Genomic DNA, 27,043 nt, shown 5'->3' on the forward strand with positions numbered 1-27,043 from the left:
TCTATATATTTTACGAAGAATAGGTAAGAAAAAGCTGTAACTCACAGCTCTCTCTCTCTCTCTCTCTCTCTCTCTCTCTGTCTCCACCTTCATTTTGTTCCTTCTCTGCCTCCCTCCTCTCTACGGTAGATTATGATTATTTTTAAAGGCTATTTCACTGTTTCCTGGTAGCACGTGCATAAAGAATAAAATGCATCAGGGAACAACTACTAGGGAAATTGTAATTGAATATCGGTGGTATTTTTCCCCCCAATATTCCTCTTAACACACGCCAAAAACCGTAAGGTTGAGTAGGAGGGAATTGTTTTATATGCAATGGTCTGTTGCATTTTCTGTATCAACTGGGAAAAAAAAATTACAGCTAACGTCTGGACACGAAAGCACCTGGAGTTATAACAGATGTTCTGGGGACAGTTAACGTACAGGCAGTTGACATATTTAGGGTGATGTGTCATAGTGAAGGCAGTCAGCATGGATTGGTAGCTCTTAGGTTTTTAAGTAACACGGGTATGATCGCGAAGTTGTAAGGGTTGGAAGGACGTGGTAACATTTTAAACATTGCTTGTTAGCTCTTCGAAAGCTCAGTGATAAAACAGAGGTTAGCTGGGGCTTGGCTTGTTAACAACACAATAAAGTCAGCTTTATTATATCGATTTCTAGAAATATGTAATGTATACATCTATCATCTACCTATCTATTATCTATCTATCTATCTATCTATCATCTCCTACCTACTTACCATCTATTTTTTTAAATGACCTAGGAACACAGTAAATGTTGTATATAAATATATTGGGAAGGGGTAGAAAATTCACTGGTGAACTTTTGAGTGAATTGCCTTTGCATTTAAAGCAACACATATAATTCCAGTGTATACTATAAAAACATAGGAAATAGACTTGAGAGGGGAATCGCATCAATGCCTTCCTTGCGGAAGTCTTACCAATTCTTTTCCAAAGCGAGAAAAGATAGGGGTTGAACAGTGTACCACACTCAACGTAAGGATCTCGAAAATGTGAACGCTGTTGAACGCAGTGCAAAACAGTAATTTGTTCGACGCTATCCAGAGCGTGTATCTGAGTGAGACACTTTCTGATCATAAAGTAGAAGGTAGCAATGCTATTTTCTTCATTTTGTGGCAAAAGGTTCACGCGGGGTTTCTGAAAGAGAGTTTCGTGGGCGCACAAAAAAATACACCCGAAAATCATGTTAATGTGAATTTCTCTCTTCTCTATCGGCCCAGCGCACATTAGTGTGCGCTCTGTGTGGCTTTGTAGGTGCAAACTATAATAGGTGGATGGATATTTACCCAAGGAAATTTGAGCCACGGCCTTTCATTTTCAGAGAGCTGCTACCTAATCTCAGTGTAGCATCCGGACAAAGGACACCTCATTCCTCTTGCGCCTGAACTGCGAGCCAACCCTTTGTGAACCACCTAAGCGATTAGAATAATGGGCTGGGGGAGGAAAAAAAAAAAAAAAGATAAAATACAAATTTCACTCAGATCTGCGTTGGATTACTTCCTCGTGCCCCTGCCTTTATTGAGCGATTTGGAGTTTCATTAGAATTCAGAATTCCTGTGGAAAGAGAAACCACCGTGGCACGGACTTCTCTTTCAAGGGGATTGCGGGCTGACCCATCAAAATGAAAAGGCTCAATGTTGTGGTGACAGGTCCCCAAGCAGCCCTGAGTGACAGCTTCATTTCGGGAGTTCTCAGATGAGGTCTGAATTGAGGCTGGAGAGGTAGTGCTGGGGACACTTTGTTCCCTAAAAGTGGCCGAGTCCACCCTGCGGTGCGCGGGCCAGGGGCGGAGGTACAAAAGGAAGAAGACCCTTGCCCATCTCCAAGTTTATTATTCATGTCTCACGGATATTCACTGCGCGCGAGGTTGGATTTAAGACTCAGAGTTCCTACCCCTGGATTCTTTTTGATTACAGTTGCGGGAAGAAAGTAAAAAAGAGATAAGAAAGCTCTGTGAAGTGGCTGCAGCCAAAAGGTACCGCGCTCTGCCTGGGACAGTTTTTTTCCCCGAAAGAATCCTGATTTCTCTCAACAAATACTGCGGTGCACGTCTTATCAGGCGATGCCCTGCAGTTTACCCTTGAAAAACAGCAAAGTGCAAGCGCTTTCTCCTTTGATATGATCTGAGCCGAATCACAGTAATAATGAAAAATAACAATGCGTAATGGTTTCTCATAATTGTGCACTCAGTATCCTGGAATAAATGTGGTCCATCTTTTCTGGAAACAGGATACCTCCTAACAGGACGGGCTTAGCCACAACTCTGGGGATGGAAAGTGGTCAGATGTTCATATTTCCAAGGCGGTAAATGGTCAGAGTCACTGTCCCCACCTTCCAGTGCCCCAGCCACTGATGAAAGGCAGCTTAGAAGAGGCAGACAATAGACAAAATTCAGCTGCCCCATCCAGCATTTTTCTCATGATGCTATCCCATTTGTATGTTTCATCTCAAGAACAGTACTCTTGTGGGTAAGGGAAAATTACAAAATTTATGCATACTGTCTTAACATAACACTCATAATGTTGAAAACTCTTTTAAAAAGGTATAAGAAGTGATTTATAGGAAATGCAGATAAAGAACTCCCGCTTTTTCCAGATACGTCCCAAATTCATTCCTTATATTCCAAAAAAAGTATTTGCCTTGCCTCTGGGTTGCATAATAAAACCACAACACAGCACTGTTCTTACGATGCATATATTATTATTATTATTATTAATTATTATTATTATTATTGTTATCATTATTTTGTAATGGAGTCAGAGAGCCTAGAGTGACATAAATCTTTTGACTTGCCAGTGTAAGTCAGGGGTAATCTTAGGAAACTTTATCCTACATAGTTTTCTTTTATTCAATTTCTTATGTTTTCCTTCAAAAAATGTATATACGTTACATACCAGAACAGTCTTCAGAAAAACTTTTCATCTAATCTTATCTTTCCAATGATTAACCATAGTCTGTGTGTCCCATAAAATTAACAGGACAGAGCATTTCATTGTTTCTAGGAGATCTTAAAAGCCACCCACAGTTTTGATCAACCAGCATATCAGGATTTCTTTGAATTGAAGGAATTTCATTTGTGTTTAATATGTGTGCTAATAAAATGGAGAATATGTTTTTCAAGCGTTAATAGTGTTGGAATTTTTAGTCTATGGTTCCAATACAAGTGTATTCCCAACTATGAGTTCTCTTTGGATTCTTTAATTTTGGGGTCCTAAAATTTTGGTTAGTATTAACTAACCAAGAAAAACAGTGAAGAAAAATTATTTAAGTAGATTCAGCAAAACAGAACCCAATCATTTGTCAAATATATTTACTTCAAACATCTAGGTATTTCTATGTAAAAAGTTGATTAATTGTGTGCTGACTAATCTGGGAAAATAGCTGATTTTTCCCTTTCACTTTGCCAGGGACAGGTAACTTACTGTTACCTTACTGTCTTTTTTTTTTTTTTAATTTTTTATTCACTTTTTGAGAGCGAGAGGCAGAGTGTGAGTGGGGGAGGGGCAGAGAGAGAGGGAGACACAGAATCCCGAAGCAGGCTCCAGGCTCTGAGCTGTCGGCACAGAGACCGATGCGGGGCTCGAACCCACGAACTGTAAGATCATGACCTGAGCCCAAGTCTGATGGTTAACCGACGAGCCACCCAGGCGCCCCAACTTACTGGTTTAATTCTTAAAGGTTGCCGGTACCTCTGCTAGAAGCCAGGATAAATAGAATAATATATGCTGTCAAGTTTCCTGCTTGACTATACGGCTTGTGGTATCACCCCGTTGGTTCAACAGCTGTTAATTCAGCACTTACTATGACCAAGCTGGAAACCTAAGAGTAAATAGGCTTTGTCACTCAGTAGGACAGAAGGAGAGCCCAGACTTCATGCAAGGTCACAGTTACCTGGACCGGTCTGCTTTTTCTTCGTATGGCAAGGTGTCTTCTAGGAAATGCACATTTCTGATTCTTTCCTTATTCCTCAATTCATATCGAGAACGCTGGCAGCAAAGTGCCAAGTTAGATTCTAGATTGTTGTAGAATTAGTTTATCCCTTCTGGATGAACCTCTAAATAATGGAGGAGTTCAATTAAAATGAGAATTTGGGGAGTCTAGGTATAACAGAAAAAGGGGGAAGCAGCAGGTCAGAGACTGGGGATCCAGAAGAGGGCAAAAAAAAAAATAGTGTGGCTCTAGAAGGAAAAAAAAAACAGGAAAATAAAACATCACATGTTACAAGTTTCAGTACCTGTTGCCCTAAAAATAGAACACTGTTCCTTGAAAGTCAACTCGTGGCTACGTTTTGTCCCTAAAAGTTATGCTCCTTATGAACTAAAAACAAAACACAGGAATTGACAATTTCCTTCTTAAGTTCTCCCCATCTCATTGCAATATCATTCCTAATAGGTTACGGTGCATCCTTCCCTACTGATGGCGTGTGTGTACATACATATAAATGAATGGCATAAAACATTCCATATATGCTTACATTCCATATGTATTTACATGAGTGGAATAATCTATTACATGCATATATATGCACATGTAGATAGATGGATAGGTAAATATTCCTGGAAAGTAGATCTATAGCCACTTTTTTGAAACAGATTTTTGTTTGTTTATTTATTTATTTTGGGAGACAGCAGAAACAAGGGAAGGTCAGAGAGAGGCAGAGAGAGAGAATCCCAAGCAGACTCCGCACGGTCAGCTCCGAGCCCCATGTGGGGCTCCAACTCACAAACCGTGAGACCATGACCTGAGCTGAAACCAAGGGTGGGTCGCTCGACCAACGGAGCCACACGGGTGCCCCTATATCCGCTTTTTAATGGTTGCGTGATATTTCACCATAGGGATATCCTATAGCTGAGTGTACATTTAGCTTGTTTGAAACTCTTGACATTAATGCAACAGCAAATAGCATGTAAAAACAAACACCCTCGTATATGCTCGTTCATTCTTCCCCAATTTAACTTTTAGAAGTGGCACTCCCGGGTCAGACATCAAAGTCATTTGAAAGTCCAGGGCACATTGCCAAATCGTCCTCTGGAAAGGGGTCACAGTCTACATGTTGATGGGCTGTATATATCTCAGCCAGTGACTCCATGCCTTGCCAGAATGCTGTTATCCCAGCTTTAATGCGTATATTCTAACATGTGAGAACTTGGATTGCATGTTTTCTAAAACTTGTGTTTCTTTCCTCGTCGGCGGGGCTCAGCGTTTTTCTTACATTTTCTGGCATCTGAATTTCTTCTCTGTGAATGACCGGTCGTGTCTTTCACCCCCTTTGTGCGAGCGCGTTTTGTATCTCGTCATAGTTTTCTGGAGGAATTTGGCTTTTTTCGACCAGATAATCAGTGCTTTGGTTTCCATTTCATCATGGTTTTTTGAAGGGACTCCTTCAGTGTTCCCTTCACTTTGTTATTTTGTTACGGTAGCAGATTCCTCATCGCAGTTCGCGTGTGGATGTCAAAAACTCAGTTACAGAATTTAATTTGGATAAACTATTTCGAGATGTGATTGTAATTTACAGCCCTCTCTGAAGCATAGAGATAGACACGTGGCTGAGTGGTTTGTGAGGTTGTATCCATTTGAAGATCCTGGACCCAGATTGCCTATATGATCAATATTTATCCAGTGAATTGTGAATAAAACGGGAGTGCCGACTGCCTTTTAAAAGATCCTCCGGGGAAGAAATAGGTCACAATTTTAGTGTTCTGAATAATACTTTTAAAGCTGAACAGTTTAGAGGAAATGAAGTTCAAATTTGATGCTCATTCTGTAAAGTAAGTCTCTGATGGCACAAAGTCTAAGAAGACGCCGAACAAACCTTAGCAGCGTAATTGGGTGCTTAAAATATTGCTAAACAAGGAATCTGTTTAAAATTTTATCTTAGACTCTATGCAGCCTGTAAGAATGAAATTAAAATGTCTTAATAATTAGAATTAAAGTCACCAGAAAAAATGATGACAATAAATCACCGAAATGATTTCCAAGCATGTTTTGACCTTTTACACTAGACACTAATTTTTGAAGACCTTTTGAAAACCGAAACAGAGGATGATTTAAACCATCCACATTCCTTCTGACTTGAGCCTTCACAGACCTGAATGCTGATTGGAAAATCCTGTCATGGTTTCCCCGAAGTAAAAGGGTAATAATGACTATATTAATATGACATTTCAACACGCGACACCATGCAAAACAAGGTAAAAAAAAAAAAACAAAAAAAAAAAAACAGAGAGAGAAGAAGAAGAAGAAGAAAAAGAAAATTACCCCCAAACACCAACTACTCTGGATGCAATTTTAGCCTAGTGTGGATTTTATTTGCACCCCATTACTCATAAACACCCAAATGTAACTCTTTCTCTAGAACTCCTTTTGAGTTCAATGTGATAATGAATGTGAAGGGTCCAGGCGGGGGGGAGCGGAGGGGGGGGGGGAACTTTGTGATTTTGCAGGTTCACACCAGATAGGCATTTTTTATAGCCTGAAAGGGGATGTTTTCTTTTGTTAATGGCTTACAATCCGATGAAAGGACTCATCACTCTATTTTAGTGCTCCGCCACATGGCGCGTATCTTTTATAAATTACAGGCTGGCGTTGTGTGCACTTGGGGAGAGAAAGGTTGGTTTTTCTCGCTGTGAGCCATCCTGCCTAATTGTCGTATGCAAATAAAAGCAATTATAAGGCTTTTAGGGTGAAGGGATGACAGCTGAGTTTGGCAGTTGAGAAGGCCTCACCCACCTTGTTGGCATAGCAACAGGGAGGAGGAAGACAAAATGGCGTGGATACACAGGAAATATATATGTTTTGGTTCAAGAATTTTAAAACATATACCAGTGTTGAAATGTAAACGTCAACGTGGGGAACGAATGCCTTTGTTTAAAATATTAAATCAAACGCTATTTCTTTCTCGGCCCTTGGAATGATCCTTGCCATCCTCCCTAGCGTTTATCTGCTATCGTGCGTGATTTTAGTTGCTACTTTGAAAGTTCGGTGCAGAGCGTAACAACACATTGATTCATTAGGAGATTGTAAGTTCTTGATTTTAACAACCTTCAGAAACACCACTGGGTGGGAGTTTTGTGAAAGGAAATCCCGGCAAAGGAGATGATGTAATGTGGGAAAATGGTGCAAAGTATGCGACTATCAGTGCATAAAGTTCAATATTAAAAAAAAAAAAAATGTTTGTGCTAAAGTGTTAAACAAGTAGAATAAATAGCATGCTACTAGCATACAAAATTAAAATGAGTCACAAATGGATATCTTCTATGGCAATTTATTTCACAATTACTCTTGTGGAAGCTTTCATGAATTAAATATGAGTTCTGTCTTGAAATTAGGTGTTATAAGGCTAAATTACAAGAGGCAGGCAGTAATTGAGGCGGCAGCAACACGGGGTCTGGTGAACTAATCTCTTGCCGTGTCACGTGGCTCCCCATCAGCCAATGAGGCGCCTCCCATCACAAAAACAGAGGCAGCTGAGAAAAATTGATTTCTCATCTGAGCCATATTTGATAGCTTTTGAAATCGAAAATTGAAATTAACTAACCTAAGCCCCGTTGTAACAAAAGAGCAAATTAAATATGCAACATCGTTTCCTATTGGCAGTAAGAGGGCCTGCCAAGGTAAATTTGTAAATAGAGTTTAAGATGCAATTCTGTTCCCTCTCCCTCTCTCTTTCAGTGTAAAAGTATAAGTGTATAGTGGCTTTATAAATTATTTATAAAAAAAAATCATCAGCTGCAAATGGCCACTGTGGTTAAGGACTTCCATGGAGAAAATCATTGCATTAGAAGAGCTCATTGAATGAATCAAAATTAAAAATCATCCTCAATGATTCATAGACATTACTTAAAAGGAAAAGTAGGAATATTTTAAATTTCCTTTTCTGAACTTTGTCTCCCCCCCCCCTTCCCCCAAAGGCAAAGAACAAAATCTATCACGGTTTACTGAAATTAAAAAACAGTCCTGCTATAAATTTAACCATCCAACCGTCTTGTAAATAATTATAAGAATTAATTTTGGTTTGCTAACTGCTGAAAGCAAACTTAGGGCTCCATTGTGTAGTATGGGATGATATGTGGAGCTCTTTTCAAATAATTTCCCAAATGAGTCCCAGTGACTCAGCAGGTATGGCTATTGATTTTGAATTTATAAATTTACTAGATCAGAGGAAGGAAATAGACATCTCAGAGGCTATATCCTAGATAAACCGGGAAGGACAGTTTTTAATTTATTATTTCACTCCTGCCTGTGCAATAAGATGGCCACGGTAATGTTTGCTTTACCGCAGAGAAAGTGTTTTCGATCTCCACCTTTCATTGAATTTATAAGTAGGCAAATTAATTTTATATGTTTAAGACATAGGTGATTGAAGCTAAAAATCACAAAATCATGGTACAAGCCTGTCTTCCTTGTTCAGAGCTGAACCATATAGAATTCAATGACAAGTGTAATAGAGGATATTACACTTAGCCTGCCTGTCAGCCCACGGATCCCATAAAATCATTTTCTGTTCTAATTTATTATTTTTAGTGTCAATCAGACGCCGACGAGATGAGTAACATCATTAGGTACCAGGATCAACTACTCAGCACTTTTTAAATGCGGTTTAAGTAGTTGTCATTATCGGTACTAGAAGACGTTGTCAAGGTTCAAAAGTTTTCCTTTTGCGTAGAGATTTTGTTGGAAAAAAGCCTTAGGTAGATAAAACCTAGAAGCTTTTTTTTTCTTTTTTGTTTCCTTTTTTTTTTCCCTTTCATTTCCTTTGTAAAAATCAAATTGCAGTGAGGCAACAGCATCTCACACGTCACTTCCAAACTGTAGGTGATGGTCAGTTTCCATTTTCCCAGGGAACCTTGAGCCAGAAGTCCTTTTGCACAGCCATGAAGACAATTCTCTCTGCTCTCATTTGCTGAGCTCCTCTCTCTGTTGGAAGAGCATGGGAGACACATGTGTCCAAGGTGAGCAGCCCCCCCGGAAGAGAAAGAAACTAAAAATGGACTCAATCTGTATTCAGGATATTTACTCCCCGAGCATTTTTCTTCATCCCTGTGGTCAACTTTCTAAGAAATGATTTTTAAATAACATGTTTATTTGTAATAAACTCCACTCTGGAAAAGCATTTGCTCCAGATTGATAAATTGCATTATCCAGCGCAGATACACTCAAAATCCTTTTACCCAACTTATGTGATTGAGTTTCAGAACCAGCATTAATTAGCTAGGACTGGCTGCTATGGTTTCCATTTTATAGATGATTAAGAAAGAAACCATCTAGAGAGATTTATGAAGGTGAATCATGGATTTCCAATTGGTTATTGATCTTGGAATTGGGAATTTAACTTTCTGGCTACCAATCACATGATGTGTAGCTGACTCTCTTTTACTTCCTGAAATTAGAAATTGAAATTTTAAGATGTTCCAGTTTGCATCAAATTGTATGCACAGAAGGGAATATGTATGTAGCTATTCTTTTATTCAACCAATGTGATATCTAGAATATTTCACAATCGTTGACTTGGGTACTGATCGACAAGGAGGGATACGAGCTGTCAATAACCAGCATGGTCTGGCGTTGTGCGGAGATTGAACATCAGCTCTGGCCCCAACCAGTTTCCTTAAGAACCTACTACGTACCGGGCCCTATGCTTCATAATCACTGTCTCTGTCATCTTCCTTCTTGTTTCTGTCCTTAATTTTGTAAAATGTTTCGTGGATAGCTAGGTGTTTACTATATTGTGCAGTTTCCCCATGTCCTTCAAAATATAAGTAACCCCGTCAGAAAGATGAAAGAATTCACGAACCTTTCCAGTTGGTGGGATTTCTATATTTTTAGTGATCACGAAACAGTCACTTGAATACTTGATCTATCATCCATTGCCTGGCATCCGCTCTCATCTTGCACCTTGTTTCTACCTCTGCACATGGAGATTCTCCTACACGTGACCTTGTGGGGTTGTTTTAATGTTCCAAAGCGCACGTGCAGAGTCTGAACCCTAGCAAGCTCTCCATAAATGACCCATTATTGGGTATCGCTTCGGAAATGCAGATTTCGTGCATTCTTTAGGGGCACTTCACATCGGTTTAACATGGGATCGAATCCTCACAATAATCCGGAGACGGAAATTCTTCTTAAAATGCCCATTTTACAGATCGCTATGTTAACTTCTCAGAGGTGAAGTAACCAGGATTCTAACCAACATCCCCGTCCGAGTCATATTTTCTTTACACCGCATACCTATGTAAACTAACAGGGGCCAGCACCGGCTGTAAACATGTTCATCAAATAAATGGGTGTTCTGTATAATGGAGAGCAGAGTAATTCTTATCTTGCACAGTTTATGCCCAGTTATGTGCATGAACAGGGTGGATGAGATTCAAGCTTCAGTTGCGTTCTGAGAAAAGAAAAGTGTTCAAGGAAAAATGCTTCATATTCATATTCTGATTATAGCGCTTTTACTTTTCTTTCTGAGCAAGGTCAGATGCAGGCATCTTAAGCCTCCCTTAAGATTTGATAAGCACACACTCCAGAGAGTCCTGTACAACTCAGGACCCTAGCCATTCAAATATGGGTTGGTTATGTTTGCACAGTAAGTGTCTTTTTGAAAAGTTTTCTGATTTTTTTTTTTTTCCCTAAGTGGATTGAACTTGGCCTAGGTCAGTGAGTGCCTTGTGAGATCTATCTTCTTAGTTCTGGAGTCCCGAGGATCTAATCTTTTTCTCTCTTATCAGCCGCCACTCCTCGAAACCAAGCATCCCCTGAGATGCTGGGGTTACCTCTGAAAAGAAGAACAATGTGGTCCTTGTTTTCACTGTACTTCTCTCCACTGGTAGACGCAGACAAAGAGACAGCTATTAGGATATGATGTGATATATCCAACGATGGAAATAAGCAAAATGTGTCATGGGAGGATCTAGAAGCGATAGCTCACCTGAGAGTGGGAAATCCGAACAAGTGGTACTTTCTCGGCTAAGAAGGAATTATGCAGGTGAGGGAGGTTGTGGGGATGGGGCGGGTTCAATGCAAGGCTTCCAGGCAGAGACAGTAGACGAAAAGGCCAAGAGGTCAGTGGAGAGCAGGGTCCACTACGAGAACCGGTAATGACAGCTGGAGCATTGGGTGTGGAAAGCAGAGGAGAGAAATTGAAATGGAATGGAAGAGAAAGGCAGCGGCCATATTATAAATGTCCTCCAAGCCATGGTGGAGAGCCCAATTTGAGGACTTCAAGGTTCTTTGAGGAGGAGAATGGTGTAATGGAAATGTTCACTGCATGGCTTAGAGACTGCAAGACCGGAGAAAGGGAAAACGATTCAGCAGCAATTCGGATAAGACATGGCAAGTTTCTACTGGAGTGGTGCCAGTCTCGGAGACGGTGAAAAGTGGAGAGATTTGATGGCTATTTAAGACTTGATGATTAATTGACACCTGGGGTGGGGAGACTAGATGATAAATACTAACTCCAATAACGGAAAGATAACCTCCCCCCCCTCCCAAAATGGGAACGAGAGGTAATCAAGGAACTTAGATGAGTAGAAACACAAGGGGCCAAGAAGCACCTGAAAACACACTCAGCCCCACCTCCAACCAGAGAAACGGGAATTCGCACCAAAGCGAGATGCTATTTTACACCCACCATATCGGAAAGATCTGACAGTGGCAACAAAAGTGAGAGAGAATAGTAGCATTATTCCAAGCAGTGTTTGATATCAACTTGGAGACCCATTTGGCAAAATCTAGCAAAGGTGACAATGTACGCGGGCTCTTTCCAGAAAGCCCCCTTCTGGGTGTACGTCCCGGAGGAAATCATACTCTTGTAAAAAAAAAAAAAAAAAACGGTGTGGAAATACGCTCACTCTAGTATCTGTTTGTGCCGTTTGACGAGTAAGAAATAGTAGACAACTTCAGCATCTCCTGGTATGGAACGGATACCTCCGTGAGATACACTCACTTGAGGGCACGCTGTGTAGCAATTAACGCGAATGACTCAGATACCTGCGGGCCCATGTGGATTGCATCTGAATAATTCGGGGTTGGAAAAAAAAACCCCACATCATGTTACATGCCTGCATGACACAAGTTGGTTAAAATTCTAAAAGATGCGGATGAAGAGGGGATTTCGACTATGGGATGTATGCATGTGGTAGAGCTAAGGAGACACACACTGAAAAGACACAGCGAATTCATGGTAGTGGCTGGATCTGGGGAGGAAAGGAAAAGGCGAGGAGAATGGGCTTGGAGAAGGGATGGAGTGAGGTATCCAGGGAGTTTCACCATGCCTATAATTTTATTATTTTATTTTATTTTATTTTATTTTATTTTATTTTACTTTATTTCATTTCATTTCATTTCATTTTATTTTACTTTATTTCATGTTATGTTATTTTATTTATTTTATTTATTTTATGTTACTTTATTTTATTTTGCGTTTACTTATTTATTTTGAGAGAGCGAGTGAGACAGAATCCCAAGCAGGCTCCCCCCCCTGGTCAGCGTGGAGCCTGACCTGGAGCTTGAACCCACGAACTGCGAGATCATGGCCTAAGCTGAGATCAAGAGTCCGATGCTTAGCCAATGTGCTTAGCACAGGTGCCCCACCTTTTTATTTTAGTGAAGAAAGGATGACAAACCTCTGTTAATTCTTGGAGGTAAATACAAAGATGGGTGTGCCATTGTTAGGAGATTACAGGCATGCTAGAAGGAATTCTAAGGCGGTGACGGAAAACCATCCATGTTTTTGGAGGAGGGTATGAATGGTTTTGTGGCCCCATGGAAGAAAGCTGCAGGGCGAGGAGAAGGGAGGAAGAAAAGAGGGGAATTTCGCACCTCGTCAGACAGTCCACTGCATAGGGAAGGAAAAGATAGCGATATAGTAGAAAGTTTTTATTTTATTATTATTACTAGAAGAAGAAAGAATTGGCACTTTTTTAAATGCTGATGGGCTGGAGCTAGTTCCTGAAGAGTGGGGGAGGTCCAGAGAACATTTGAAGAGCGAAGGCTTGAGCAGAGAAAGGACACTTTTCATGGAAAAGGAGAGGAAGGAAGGGGTGTGGACAAATACATTTGGCCCTGGATGAAAGTGGAGACCTTCAATTTCTCCTGGCTTCACTCTCTAAAGTTGCAACATCAGTCACAGCTGCTGACTTATGTACTCCCAGGGCAAAGTTGGGGGCCCAATTCTGGGCAGCCCAGGCAGGGGTATGGTGCAGAGTTGGGCGAAAAATCTTCCTAATTTATGATTTTGTGACTTTGTGTGTTTGTATATCAGATTTTCCAGAAACAAGTCCCCTCTGAAGGATATTAACGGGCAACAGTGGGGATGGTTTCACTTCTTTCTGAAAATGCAGGAAGGGCGAGAGACACTTGAGAGCCCCCTCCTCCCCCCCTGCCCCCGTCTTCTTCGGTGATGTCCCTCCCATTTAAACATGGCTCCTTTCCCTGACATGAGGGCCCACCAGGTGAGCCAGCTGGCCGTAGTCAACTTGATCAAACCCTCTAGATCAGTCTTAAGCATCATAAGCTAGTTTTCTCTTCAGGCAGATGCCCTTTGACTTGATCAGTAGAGTCCACTTTTTAGTTGGAGGGACGGAGAAAACTAGTTGCTTCTTGTGACTTTGCTGTCTCCCACGAATGAAATGAAATGAAAGAATAAAATAAAAACACAGGCGGTTGTTAGTTCCGAGACTCTACAGACTCACTCGCTCTGGCGTCCAAGGTTCAAGTCCATGAAACCACTCAGCATGATTGGCATAGGGATCTCATGTGCATATAGTGCTTACTTAGGCTTATTGCTTTCACGGTCTTCATCCAAAAAGGAGAAAATAATCAGGATACCAGTAATTCCAGGAGGCTTCAAAAATGCTCACAGCCTTAAAAATCAGAGTGGAGACAGATCTATCCCGAGAACGTTTCTGTAGCACAAATTCTACAGAGACTATTCAGCCACTGGGCAAGGTTGATAACTCCGAGAAGCCTACAGAGGCTTTTAATCTTAAAACTGCCAGTACAGAGAAGAAAACACCCTTATGTCCATGCTTCAGATCTTTGAAACAGGTTTTTTTTTTCCCCTTTTCTTTTTCTTTTAATTCTCAATACAGAGATTGGAGCAAAAGAGAGTTTTAAAATAAGTGGGGCAGGCATTCCTAAAAAAAAAAAAAAAAGTAACTTGATTATCTGCAACTTTTATGTACTTACAGAGATTAGCCCACTGGAAAGTTTCTTAGAAGAATGCCAGTTTTGTTAAAATATATTTTGATGTGTATGCTTTTAAAAATTATACAGGTTTCAGCAGAACGAAGTTCGCAGTGAGATTGCAAAGGCCTTAAAAATTGACTTTCCCTTCAACGTTGATTATTTGGACTCTGAAACCGATGCTGTAAGAATCACAGACCTGCACATTTCAGTAGGTACCCACTTATTCCCCATGAAGGGAAGATATGGGGGGTTTGCTCTGAGAAAAATAATAGATGCATAAAAAATATAAAGGGACACCTTTATACGGGAGCTTTAAAAATGTACTTTAAGAGTTTTGCGGTATGTTAGTTCTTCATCCGCAGTGGAGGTGAGATTTGCTCCATTTTTGAGGTTTGTCCGATCTCCAAAGTTTCACGGAAAGGCTCCCTAGGTCTCGAACCTCCCCACCACCCTCTCGCAGGGCTGCAAGGACCTTGCCCCATCCCAACACCTACAGAGAAAGTTAGCTGCAGGCCACAGTTACATAATATCACAGAGAAAGATGAGGAATTACATTCTTGTAGTTGCTGGAAGGCTATATTATAGGTATTTCAGAGAAGAGATTTATAGCAGGATTTAATGAATGCAACTAGTTTCCTTATCAGTCAGTAACCATACCCATGTTGTGTGTATGGTAAGATTAAATTAAGCCATTATAATAACCTTACAAAAGGTGAATATTTGGTGGAGGCAAGTCTGGCTAAATGAAATTGCATTAGCTCGATGCCATGGTATTATTCATTTCGACACAGGTTGTTGGTCAAATCTGCCCCAAAATGTGCCTTATAATTTTTAGGCATTTTCCTTATTAAGGAACGTGAAAAGGTCGAGCTTTAAGATGCAGATATTATTGGAGTTATCAATCTCAGCCTACTTAAAAATATCACAGGCTAAAACTTTGGAGCGCTGTTCTTGCGCAAAATTAACATTTTCCACCTTGGAGCGATGTTCACACATTGACTTTTGCTGGGAATTATTATTTTTTTCTCAGGGATCATTATATGACGGGTCACGATATAGACAGGCTAGAATACTGGAAGATTTGGAACATTAATTCTGATTAAAAAAAATCAGTCGGGAGCTCATGAAAAACTAACAGAAAACTACAGTTTATTTTAAAGTCTTTATTTTTAAAAAAAAAAATTTTTTTTCAACATTTTTACTTATTTTTGGGACAGAGAGAGACAGAGCATGAACGGGGGAGGGGCAGAGAGAGAGGGAGACAGACACAGAATCGGAAACAGGCTCCAGGCTCTGAGCCATCAGCCCAGAGCCCGACGCGGGGCTCGAACTCACGGACCGCGAGATCGTGACCTGGCTGAAGTCGGACGCTTAACCGACTGCACCACCCAGGCGCCCCAGAAATTCTTAGCTTTTCTACAAAGAAAAAGAAAAATCCGAAACCAGAGAAATTCTATGGCAATGTGTCTAAGTCTTAAGCGTGGGTATTTGCTATTCGATTATTATCTGGTGCCACTCACACACTGAACAACTGTCATCTCACAGCTCGGGTGGGCCTCCCCAAGTCCAGACAGCGACATTCCCAAGTGACTCGTGATCCACGGAGTTGCTCCTCCCGCCCGCAGGGAGAAAGCTGAGCGGAGCCCCTCCCCAACGTTCTGGATTTCCTGATTGACTCTGCTTGTGTGGCTCGGTTAGGCTTGTAGGCCGCTCAAGACGGAAGAGCCCCTCAGAGGTGAGCTAGTTAATCTTAGACGAGCGTGGTGCCTCGATTTTGCGGAACAGATTTTCAAGCAGATTTTTTTAAAAACCTGATTTTACCTGTGACATTGACTCGGATGAAAGAGGAAGGAGGCTTTCGGAGCACTCCGAATGTCACAGGGCAGGATTTGTTTGCTAATGTCAGTGAAATGTTTCTATCAAGCAACTCTTGTGTATATTTATTTACGTCCATCCAAGGACTCTCAGTCCATTCGATCTGGAAATCCTTTCTGAGCTGAGCAGATAATAGGGGGGAAATAAAAAGCAGAAGGGTCTCATGTAAATAAAATGGCTTGTTATTAATTCGTTATTAAATATTCCTGTGAAAATTTGAATAACAAAACAGCGTGTCTCGCTGTAAAAAAATTCACAGGTACAGAAACTTGAAAAACACTCGACTCTATTGAATGTTCTCCTTTCCTCCAACACTAATGTGATTCTAATTTAAAATAACCAATTTGCTTGTAAAACAAATGTTATATACCATTTAGAAACTGACTGTCTAATAATACCTCTGAGTTTTCCTGTGTTGTTGGTATCTAAGTATTTACATACACGCTACTAACCCTTATTAATTTTACTTTGCAATCAGTGGAGGCCTTAGATTTTATTTTTAGCTGGAGAATTGCTCCTGCCTCAGGATCCATTTCAAGATAAAATTAACTTCAACCTACTGAGAGAAACGTAGAATTTTAAGCCACATTCAAATTTTACAATTTAGCTAATGGCTTCTCTCTATATTTTCTTCCAAGTGTATATTTCACATGGGGTTTTTTTTTTTTTCCCTTTCTACAATCTTCTAAGCCTTTGTTTAGTTAAAGTTTTAAGGATTTATTTTATTCGTCTAATCACGACATAATAATTAAACATCTGTGAATTTTTATCATAACCCCTTACAAGTAGAGGGCCCTAATTCTTCCTTTTTTTTTTTAAATCATCTAAAATTTTGGGCCATAGTTTCACATGAAGGTTTGTTTCTTATTGATTAAAATGGTCCTTTGTGTGTAGAAATATTTATTAGCCTCTATGACAGAGAGCCTTGCTATGCACTTTTTTATACAACGCGCACACACAAAAGTGTATCGCAACATTGCGTTAAGGCTAAAATAAATCCTCAGAATTTTTTCAGAGGTTTAAGACTTAAAGAGTCAGATGTAAATAACTAAAGAATATTCTGCCCGGCCATTGTTGGAATGGTATTCCACAGGGGATATTGTTAATGTGAGTGACAAGTCAATTATATCCCATTCACAAATGTTTTGATGTCTGCAATATTAATAATACTGCATTGCCCATGAGAAGTGCTACCCTAACTACTGGCACGGAATAGTCACAATAAATGGCAGCAAATGTAATTCTAACCTCTGACTCTGTGACAAACAGCATGGGTACTGTCTGCCTCTCTGCCTTTAATTTCAGTGGGCATCAAAGGGAAACTCAAGCGCCTTGAAAAATAACTCTAGCCCCATGTCTCTGATAAAATAAAATGCTTACCCACAGACATAAATTACCATGGAAATAAAAAGAGGACCAAAAAAATTACACAGTTTCCTAATGCTCTTAAATCAAAGTAGCAGAGGGAGCCGAGGGCTGGGGGCAGAGCACATGTATTATGCAGTCTTGCTGTTCGGTGCACAATCTTTGATGGCTTTAATCCAACAGGTTTGCGCAGCTGATGATGGGGGAGTGTTATTCATAATTTCCAAGAACAGGGTATTTTAATAGTCGTTTCTGTGGATGCCCGCTTGGAAGTTTTTTGCTGTGCACACATTATAAATTAGAATTTAGTCAATATAAGCCGTAACTGTGATTTAATAGTTACAAAACTATTGACTCAGTGGGATTCCATGCAGCAAACCCGGTGACAGGCAGCCTCCCTCCCCACCCTCTCAGCCATCTTTGCCTGTCTGCCGGCTCTGCCTTCTTCCCTCCTCCACCCCATCCTAGCCCCCTTTCAAACCTCCTGTTTTTACGTGAGAAACAATTTTCCTTAAAAATGAACACACAAGCAATGCACATAAAATCAGAGTCCTACTGGGTACACCCCGTCCTTTCTCAGAGGTAACTTTTGCAAACTGTGCGTCATGGATCTTTGCGGGGGGTCTTTCCCCGTACAAGTACACACTTGTGCACCTACATGTACAAAAGTATAATTGGTGTGCTGTAAACTTTTTATTTATTTATTTTGAGAGAGAGTTAGGGAGGGGCAGAGAGAGAGAGAGAGAAAGAGAGGAAGAGTGAATTCTAAGCAGGCTCCACGCTCTAAGTGCAGAGCCCGATGCCGGGCTCCAACTCACGAACCATGAGATCACCTGAGACGAGATTGAGTCTGACACGTCACCGACTGAGCCACTTAATCGGTGTGCTTTAAGTTGCCAACGGGGTCAAACTGTTCCTATTGTTTGCAATTGTTTTTAAAAAAACATGGTATGACTTATACAGAGAAAGACAGATACCATGTGTTTTCACTCTTATGTGGATCCTGAGAAACTTAACAGAAGACCATGGGGGAGGGGAAGGAAAAAAAAAGTTTGAGAGGGAGGGAGCCAAGCCATAAGAGACTCTTAAAAACTGAGAATAAACTGAGGGTTGATGGGGGGTGGTGGGAGGGAGGGGAGGGTGGGAGATGGGCATTGAGGAGGGCACGTGTTGGGATGAGCCCTGGGTGTTGTATGGAAACCAATTTGACAATTTCATATAAAAAATAAAAATTAAAAAATTAAAAAAATTAAAAAAAAACATGACTTAAAGAACTTTAAGTATCCGTATATAGTGATTTGCCTAATTCCTGTTACATCCTGCATCACATTCTGTAGTATAGCAATAGCATAATTTAATTATTCCTTCCTTGATAAAAATACAAATTGTTTTCGTTGCCTGTTGATAATGATATAAAGAATATATGTGAGTAGAACTTGTGTCCATGTCGGGCTTTCTCTAGGGTTTAACCCAGAGGTGGGATTGCTGAAGCAATGGAAGCATGAATTTGCAGTCTTATGGAGTGTTGCCATGTTGTTTTCCAAAGGAGCGATACTCATTTGTCTTGCCAGTCTCCATCAGAGTTTTTATTACATTATATCTCCTCCCGTTCTTGGGTTTGTCAGATGTGTTGGCTTTTGCAAATCTGATGGATATGAAGTGATCTCTCTTTGTGATGTTTATCGTGTCTCCCTGATTACCGATCAAGTCGAGTCAGTCCATCTTCATTCGTATGCACCTTTTGTGGATTTTCTGTTCCATCGTTACCCGTTGAAAAAAATAGAGATATAACTCACAAACCTTGAAGTTCACTCCCTTTAAAATGTACAATTCAGTGGTCTTTGTATGTTTGGCAAAGTTGTACATTGATGATCCCCAAAAGAAATCTCCTACGCACCCATTAATGGTCACTCCCCATTACTCTTCCCTGGCAATCACTAATCTGTCTGTCCCTGTGGATTTCTTGTTCTGAACATTCCGTATAAATGGAATCATTCACTGTGTGGCGTTTGATGGCTGGCTTCTTTCACTGAGTGTAATGTTTTCAAAGTTCCCTCCATGTTGTATACATTAGTCCTTCATTCCTTTTGTGACTGGATAATAGTCCATTGTATGGATATACCCCTTTCTGTGTATGCAATCATCAGTTGAGGGACTTTTGGGTTGCTTGTACTTCTGCTATGGTGAAGAATACTGCTCTAAATATCCACGAACAAGGTTTTGGATGGACATGTTTCCAAATGTCTTGGATATATACCTTGTAGTGGAATTGCTGGGTCATATGATAATGATGTTTAAAGTTCCGAGGAGCTGCCACACGTTGTTGTCCAAAGTGTCTGTACCATTTTGCATTCCCACCAGCAAAGTATGAGGTTTCCCAATTCTCCACATCAGTTTTTTGAAGTAGACTCCACAACCAACATGGGGTTTGAACTCACACCCCTGAGATCAAGAGTCGCAAGCAAGCTCTGCTGACTGAGCCAGTCAGGCACCACCCCCTCCACATCATTTCTAATACTTGCTATTATCTGTCTTCTTGATAACAGTCTTCTTAATGGGTATGAACTGGCATTACATTGTGCTTTTGATTTGCATTTTCCTAATGAATAGTGATGTGTTTATCGGCCATTTATATATCTTCCTTGCAGAAATGTTTATTCAAATCTTTGACCCATTTAAAAAATTAGATTGCCTTCATTTTTGACTTGTAAGAGTTGAGTTTTTTTTTTATGGTTACAAGTCCCTTATCAGATATATGATTTATAAATATTTTCTCCCGTTTTGTGGGTTGTCTTTTCATTTTCTTGATGACGTCCTTCAAAGCTTAAAAGTTTTAACTTGTGTTAAGGTGCTATTTATCTATTTTTTTCTTTTGTCACTTTTGCTTTGCTGTCATTGTAGTACGAAAATCCAAGGTCACAAATATTTGCGTGTTTGTTTCCTTCCAAAAGTTGATAGTTTTAATTCTTATAATTAAAGGTGTGTAACCAGTTTAGAGTTACTATTTGCATATGGTGTGAGGTAGAGATTCAATTTCACTCTTTTGCCTGTGGATATCAGTTGTCCCAGAACCATTTGTTGAAAAACTCCTGCCCCATCAAATACTCTTGGCTTCCTTGTGGAAAGTCAAGTGACCATAAATGTAAGGTTTGTTCACATTTTTCCTGAAGTCTCTGTGCTGTTCTTTATGTCTGTCTTTTTACCAGTTGCACACTGTTGATTATTGTAGCTCGGTAGTAAGTTTTGAAGTCATGAAGTGTCAGTCTTCCAATATTCTCGTTTTCTGGTTTGGGCTAATGTGATACCATTTTTTTTAATTGGGTAGATCTTCTTCATTTCTTTGGCCTTTAAGAGTTCTTTTATATTCTAAATATAGTGTTTTCTTTGCAATAGTATTTTCTCCAAGTTTATCTCTTTACTTTGAGTTCCATTTGTTATATTTCTCATACATTACACGTTTGATGAAGCCAGATTTATTGATCTTTTTGGCATCCGTAGTTTGTATTTTATTTATTTTATTATTCAGTTTATATATTTATTTATTTATTTTGAGAGAGAGAGGGAGCAAGTGAATGAGGGGCAGAGAGAAAAGGTGGGGGAAGTGAGAGAGAGAGAGAGAGAAGTGGAGCTCACCCAGCACTCACAGTTTACCTGAAGTGGGGCTCATGGGCACCAGAAGCGGAGTTCGAGGTCACCCAATGTGGGGGACTTGAACTCATGAACTGTGAGATCATGACCTGAGCCAGAGTCAAATGCTTAATGACTGAGCCGCCCAGGCACCCTCTTATTTATTTCTTTTTCAAGTGTATATATTTTGAGAGAGAGAAGAAAGAGAGAGAGTGAGCAGTCGAGGGGCAGAGAGAGAGAATCCCAAGCAGGTTCCACATTGTCAGTGTGGAGCCCAGTGAGGAGCTAGATCTCACCAACTGTGAAATCATGACCTAAGCCAAAATCAAGAGTCAGACCCTTGACCTGAGTCACCCAGGTGCCCCTATTTTTTTTATTTTTTATTTTGAGAGGGAGAGAGAATGCACATGTGCGTGCGCACACACACACGCACACACACACACACACGTGGGGGAAGGGCAGAGAGAGAGGGAAAAAGAGGATCCCAAGCAGGTTCCGTGCTGGCAATGCAGAGCCCGATTCAGAGCTCACTCTCACCAACTGTGACATCATGACCTGAGCCTAAACCAAGAGTCGGATGTGTAACCGACAGAGCCACCCAGGTGTCCCTGTAGTTTGTATTTTAAATAAAAAGGTTTTTTTTTAATGAAATATATTCTTTCGAGGGTTTCTTTTAATAATTTGGTTCTTTCTTTAATTTTTAAATTTATCTGTAATTTATCTTGAATATCTTCCACAGTGATGTAGCTTTTTTGATGTGGTTTTGCTTTGTTTTTGTCTTTTTCTTTTTTTCTCAACTGAACAGGCAATATTCTCAACAACTTTTACTGGATATTTTGCCATTTCTCCACTCTTTCAAAATCTGTCCATTGTTACATATTAAATTCCTATAAATGCAGTCTCTATCTACCTATCATCTATCTATCTATCTATCTATCTATCTGGATACATTTGGTTCGAGGTTTTCTATATCTATTGTGATTTATTTATTTAAGGCAACACCAGTAAATACTCTCATTGTGGTTTTATAATATAGTTTGCTCTTTATATGGCAGTCTCTATTTCCACAATTGTTTTTTTCTTTTCTTTTAAAGATTTTCTTGGCTATTCTTATATACTATTTTCCTTTGAGATACATATTATCATTTGTTAAATTTCAAAAAAGGTCCTGTTGCTACTTTGCTTTGGGTTTTATTGAATTTATGAATCAATTTGGTAGGGTATTGCTGGAATTATCATCTTCAGCATTGGGATCTGGGAGCATAAGGTATGTATTTATTTGCATCTTCTTTTGTAACTTTGCATCAACTTTTATGGTTTCCTTCAAATACGTCTTACATATTTGTCACTAGTGTGGCTCACTTGAAATGTATATGTGTTTTGGGGAACTGGGAACTCATTTTCCATAGCAATTTTATAATAGGTACTGGTCAGTCCCTGGACACAGTCACATGGGCTATGAGTCATAACAACGGGAAGCAATGGAGTTTAGTCAGGGTCTGGGCACAAAAGTTAGATGATCTGGAGACCTTCTGCTAGCTGAGTGACACTGGACACATTTTTTTCTTTTTCTGTGCTATTTCTTTGCCCCACAGAGTGATGATAACAGTACCTCCCCCCATGGGATTGTTGTGTGGGTTAAGCTGGATGTGCAGGAAGTATTGAATAAACATTAGCTATGGCTATTAATTTCTAGGAGCACTTGATTTGATATCCAATATAGGTCGCCTGATTTAGGCATACCCTTGACTCCTTCCTTGTCTTTCAGCTTTGCGACTGAGGTGAAGTTAGAGGGAATGTGTTTGGCCTGGTAAGTGGGGTTGAGACCTTTGGAAACTTCCAGGTAGGAGAGGGAGAGGAAAAGCAGAGTGAGATTTAGTAATAGCCATTTATTATTATTTTTAATTTTTATTTATTTATTTTTTAGAGAGAGAGAGAGCGAGCGAGCGCACATGCATGCACGATGCACACACAAGGGAGAAAGGGGCAGAGAGAGAGAGAGAGAGAGAGACAGAATCCTAAGCAGGCTCTAAATTCTGAGCTGTCAGCACACAGCCCCATGCAGGGCTCGAACCCACGAACTGTGAGATCATGACCTGAGCTGAAGTTGGATACTTAACTGACGGAGCCACCCAGATGTCCCACTAATAGCCATTTCAACACAAGAAGCGATGTGGGTGCCGTCCTCACAGTGCTCTTCGGTGCCTGTCTCCACCAGATGTTGCGACTGTACCCTAACTGTCTCCCTGCTCCTGGTCTCCCTCCAACCAGGCCCTCGCTGCAGCCACAGGGTCTCCTTACTATGCAGATCTCATCATATCATTGCCTGTTCTTAAGCCCTTAATGGTTTCCCAATGCGCTCAAAACTAGATCTGAGCTCCCAAATGTGGTTGTAGAAGACGGTCCTTTATTAGTCCTAAAAGTGTCCTTGCATCTAGCAACTATCTGCATTATATGCGGTGACGTATACCTCGAAAACAAACGTGTTTAAATGGATGCACAAATCTTCTTACCCCAAATTTTGTGACCCCTTGCTTATCCCACAAAAATGGGGTAGAAATAAATACTATAAATTATTTATAGGTTGTCTATTGCCTTTCTAGTTAATTTATACTGTGTTAGAGCATATGACATACTGTGTACAATATTTCCCCCCCCAGACACACATTTTAGGTTCCCATAGAACTAAATGAAAGCTTAAATATTGAGCAGAAGGTCAGCGGTGAACCCTAGGATGGCCTTATGCTAAGATGCCAAGATGGACAAGATAAATTTAAGCTTACCTACTGAATTCTCTTCAAGTAAGGACAATGATCCTGACTGCAATCAGGAACCAAGGGGACATGATGCTAATCCCAGTTCTGGGACAAATGGGCCTTTGACCCTGAGTAGGAATGGAAAAGAATCCAGACCTTGCTCAGTTACCCGTGTGTGAACCAACTAGAGGCTCTTCCAATGTTCTCCAAGGTTCATCAGACTAAAAAAAATCTTGTCATCTTGCCCCTCTCACCTGGAGAGGCCATAGACGCCCGCTTCCTTCTGAGGTATTTGTTTAGTCCTTGGTGAAAGAAGACGGACGCGAACGAAACAGAATATCTGACCCCGACCTTTGTAGCATTTGCAGTATATTACAGAAGGAAGTGATACACGGACCATTTACTTTCATTTCATGTTTGGGTGTCTTGAGGTTGGCTAATGAGCCTGTGTGTGCAAAATCCAATTATCCATTCTATTTTCTCACCCTCCACTACATATGTGAATACATTCATTACCCACTTCCCTAGACCACTGCCCAATACCACCAACCACATAAAGAAAGCTTTGTGAAAGGGGTGGGATTTGAAGCAAGGGGGGGGGCGGGGAGCAGACTTGAAAGAGAGGGCATTATTCCAGGTCTCAGAACCGGGGTGGAGGAAGTATAAAATTAGGAGTGGGAGAATCAAACATCAAGAAGTTCAGTTTGGAGAGAACAGAGGGAGGCTTGAAGGCGAGGGTCTTCAGAAGGGAGGACTGGAGGGGAGGAGTGGAGACATTTTTCAAACTAGGATCGAATGACAGCCATGAAAGAAGGGAGACGAAGATCAGAATTAATCTTCAAAAAGTGTAAACTAAGACACAACTTAATACATATATTAAAATGGCTGAAACACTCCCTTTGGGTTCATCAAGTAAGGGTAAAACTGGGTGAAGCCCAAATACCTACCTATGAGGTGGCCCTGAAGTGAGGCATTCGGTACCCATCCAATTATATCTGTAGAGTCGTCAGCTGGGCATCTGTTCTCCCATCAAAGCAATGTGACATTTAACACACAGAGTCAAACAGATGGCTGTATTTTGCTGAACTGGACTTTAATGAAAAAGTCCAGATTCTTTTGTTGCAGAGAAAAGGGATTATGGCCTTAGAGGGGTGTTCATCATGGGTGGAAAAAGATAATGCTACATCAAAGAATTGAAATGGGGAAGAGAATATTGAGATGATTTTACCTCTCATGAGGGAGAGAGGGAGAGAGAGAGAATATATGTGAAATATTACAAATTCATAAAAGAGAAAACTAAAGCCAGTATCCATTAAAAACCCTACGTACTCTAGTTAAAATGATAGAAACCTTAGTTGACCTGATTCAATGCAAACATCAAGAAACACTGAATGAAATATTTCTTCTAAACACATACACACACTCACACACACACACACACACACACACACAAAGTAAGAGGTAGGGTTAATACCAAAGTATCATGGGAGAAAGTTTGCAAAAGTTTAAATTTGCCAACAAGATCCCAGCCTTTTGAGCTGAGCAATCTCCAAATGAGAATGGTACCCTCATTTTTGACATCTGGGTGCCTACTCTTCTTTATGAGGAATTGGTTAGATGCCCACTAACCTAGGTTGCACCTTTGTGGTTTTCCTAAAGGGGAGTTGGGTCATCGGCTTTGTCTCATAGCATCTTGTCAGAGATCACCGCTAGTGCTCGAGTCAGTTGCTTGTCACACAAAAAAAACCTTCTTAGGCTTAGTGACATTTTTCTTTCTTTCTGCAATTCAAGTGGTTGTGAAACTCCTGATTTGCGAGTTGCAATTTCCCCAATAATTATCTTTGTAACACTTGAAAACGGAAAGAGTAGAGGAGGGTGTACGGCTAGGGTTCTTTTCCAAAGCTCATTAATGGGATGCAAATATATTGTAAACTCATTATAATGCAGGGCGCTTTAATTAAAAATGGGGACATGTGATAGAAGAAAACGGCAAGAGAATGAACTTTGTTTAGAATCTGATAACCATTTATAAAAATAGTTCTTAATCAGTAGCAGAAGGGGCACGAGAACATTTAAGTATTGTTTGTAAATGTAGATGCTTTTTCAGTTCTTATCTTTGGAAGTGAAGTCTCACAGAGGAAGACTCGCTCCCTAGGCTTTGAATTCACTGCGTGGAAAAGTTGTGGGTTGCAGTGGGGTGTTTGAGCACAGCACTAGCTGAGATGCTCAAAATCAAGTGTCTTCAAAGAGGCTTTCACTGGTTCACTCAGGACCAGCTCAGTATCTCATGACGCAGATGGTTTCAAATCAGGGGTTTTAAGTGCATCTTCTAATAACTACAGGCAAAGGACAAACCCGTTTGCTTTCCTCTAACTCATAAAAATAGCCCCGATTGTCAGATAAATGTAAAAGGAAGTGATCAGTGAACTTGACTCCGACAAATACAAAAGGTTCTTAAGCAGCATGTGTGAGAATGATTACACGTTACCTTGGATGTGTCTACTTTAATGGAACATTTTCTCCACTTGATATTTGAATCCATGTAGTTTAAAACATAAAAAAAAAAAAAAAGGAAGTCCCAGTACTCTTAGCAAGAGAAATAGAAAATCAGTAGAGCCCTTTCTTCAAAAACTCTTTTATTATTATAGACTTTACTACTGTTAACATTTATGCATACTCTTCTGGATCTTTCTGTGTGCATGTATCATTTTCAACAAAATAAGTCCACACTGTGCACACTGGTTTGTAATCTGCTTTTTCCAATCAGTGATCTACACCTTTCCATGTCAGTAAATGTTCATGGACTGATATTCAGCCTGTGCTTGGATTACACAATTGGCCCCAAATATCCTTTGCAGGGTGAGTTATGGAACCACATATTGAAGTTGGCTGTTACACCACTGAGTCTTTTTTAACCAGTACATTCTCTTTCTCATGACTATGACTTTTTGAGAGCGAATAGATCAGTTTGTTTGCAGAATGCCCCCTTCCCCTTTTTGGATTTGTCTGCTTGCTTCCAATTTGACTCTTTTTGACCCATCATCACGAGATTCTCTTTTTGTTTGGATTGTCTATTTTTTTTTTTTTGGCTAGAATTTTTTTGGCTTTGGAGAATAAAGCATCAATTTAAAGAGTAACTGCAAAAGCAAATAATAAGGTCAGAAAACTGAGTCAGTTTGCACAGTCCTGTTGTATGATTCACTGGGTACCCCTTCC

The sequence above is a fragment of the Prionailurus bengalensis genome, chromosome B3 (assembly GCF_016509475.1).
Source record: "Prionailurus bengalensis isolate Pbe53 chromosome B3, Fcat_Pben_1.1_paternal_pri, whole genome shotgun sequence".
Classification (NCBI taxonomy): Eukaryota; Metazoa; Chordata; class Mammalia; order Carnivora; family Felidae; genus Prionailurus; species Prionailurus bengalensis.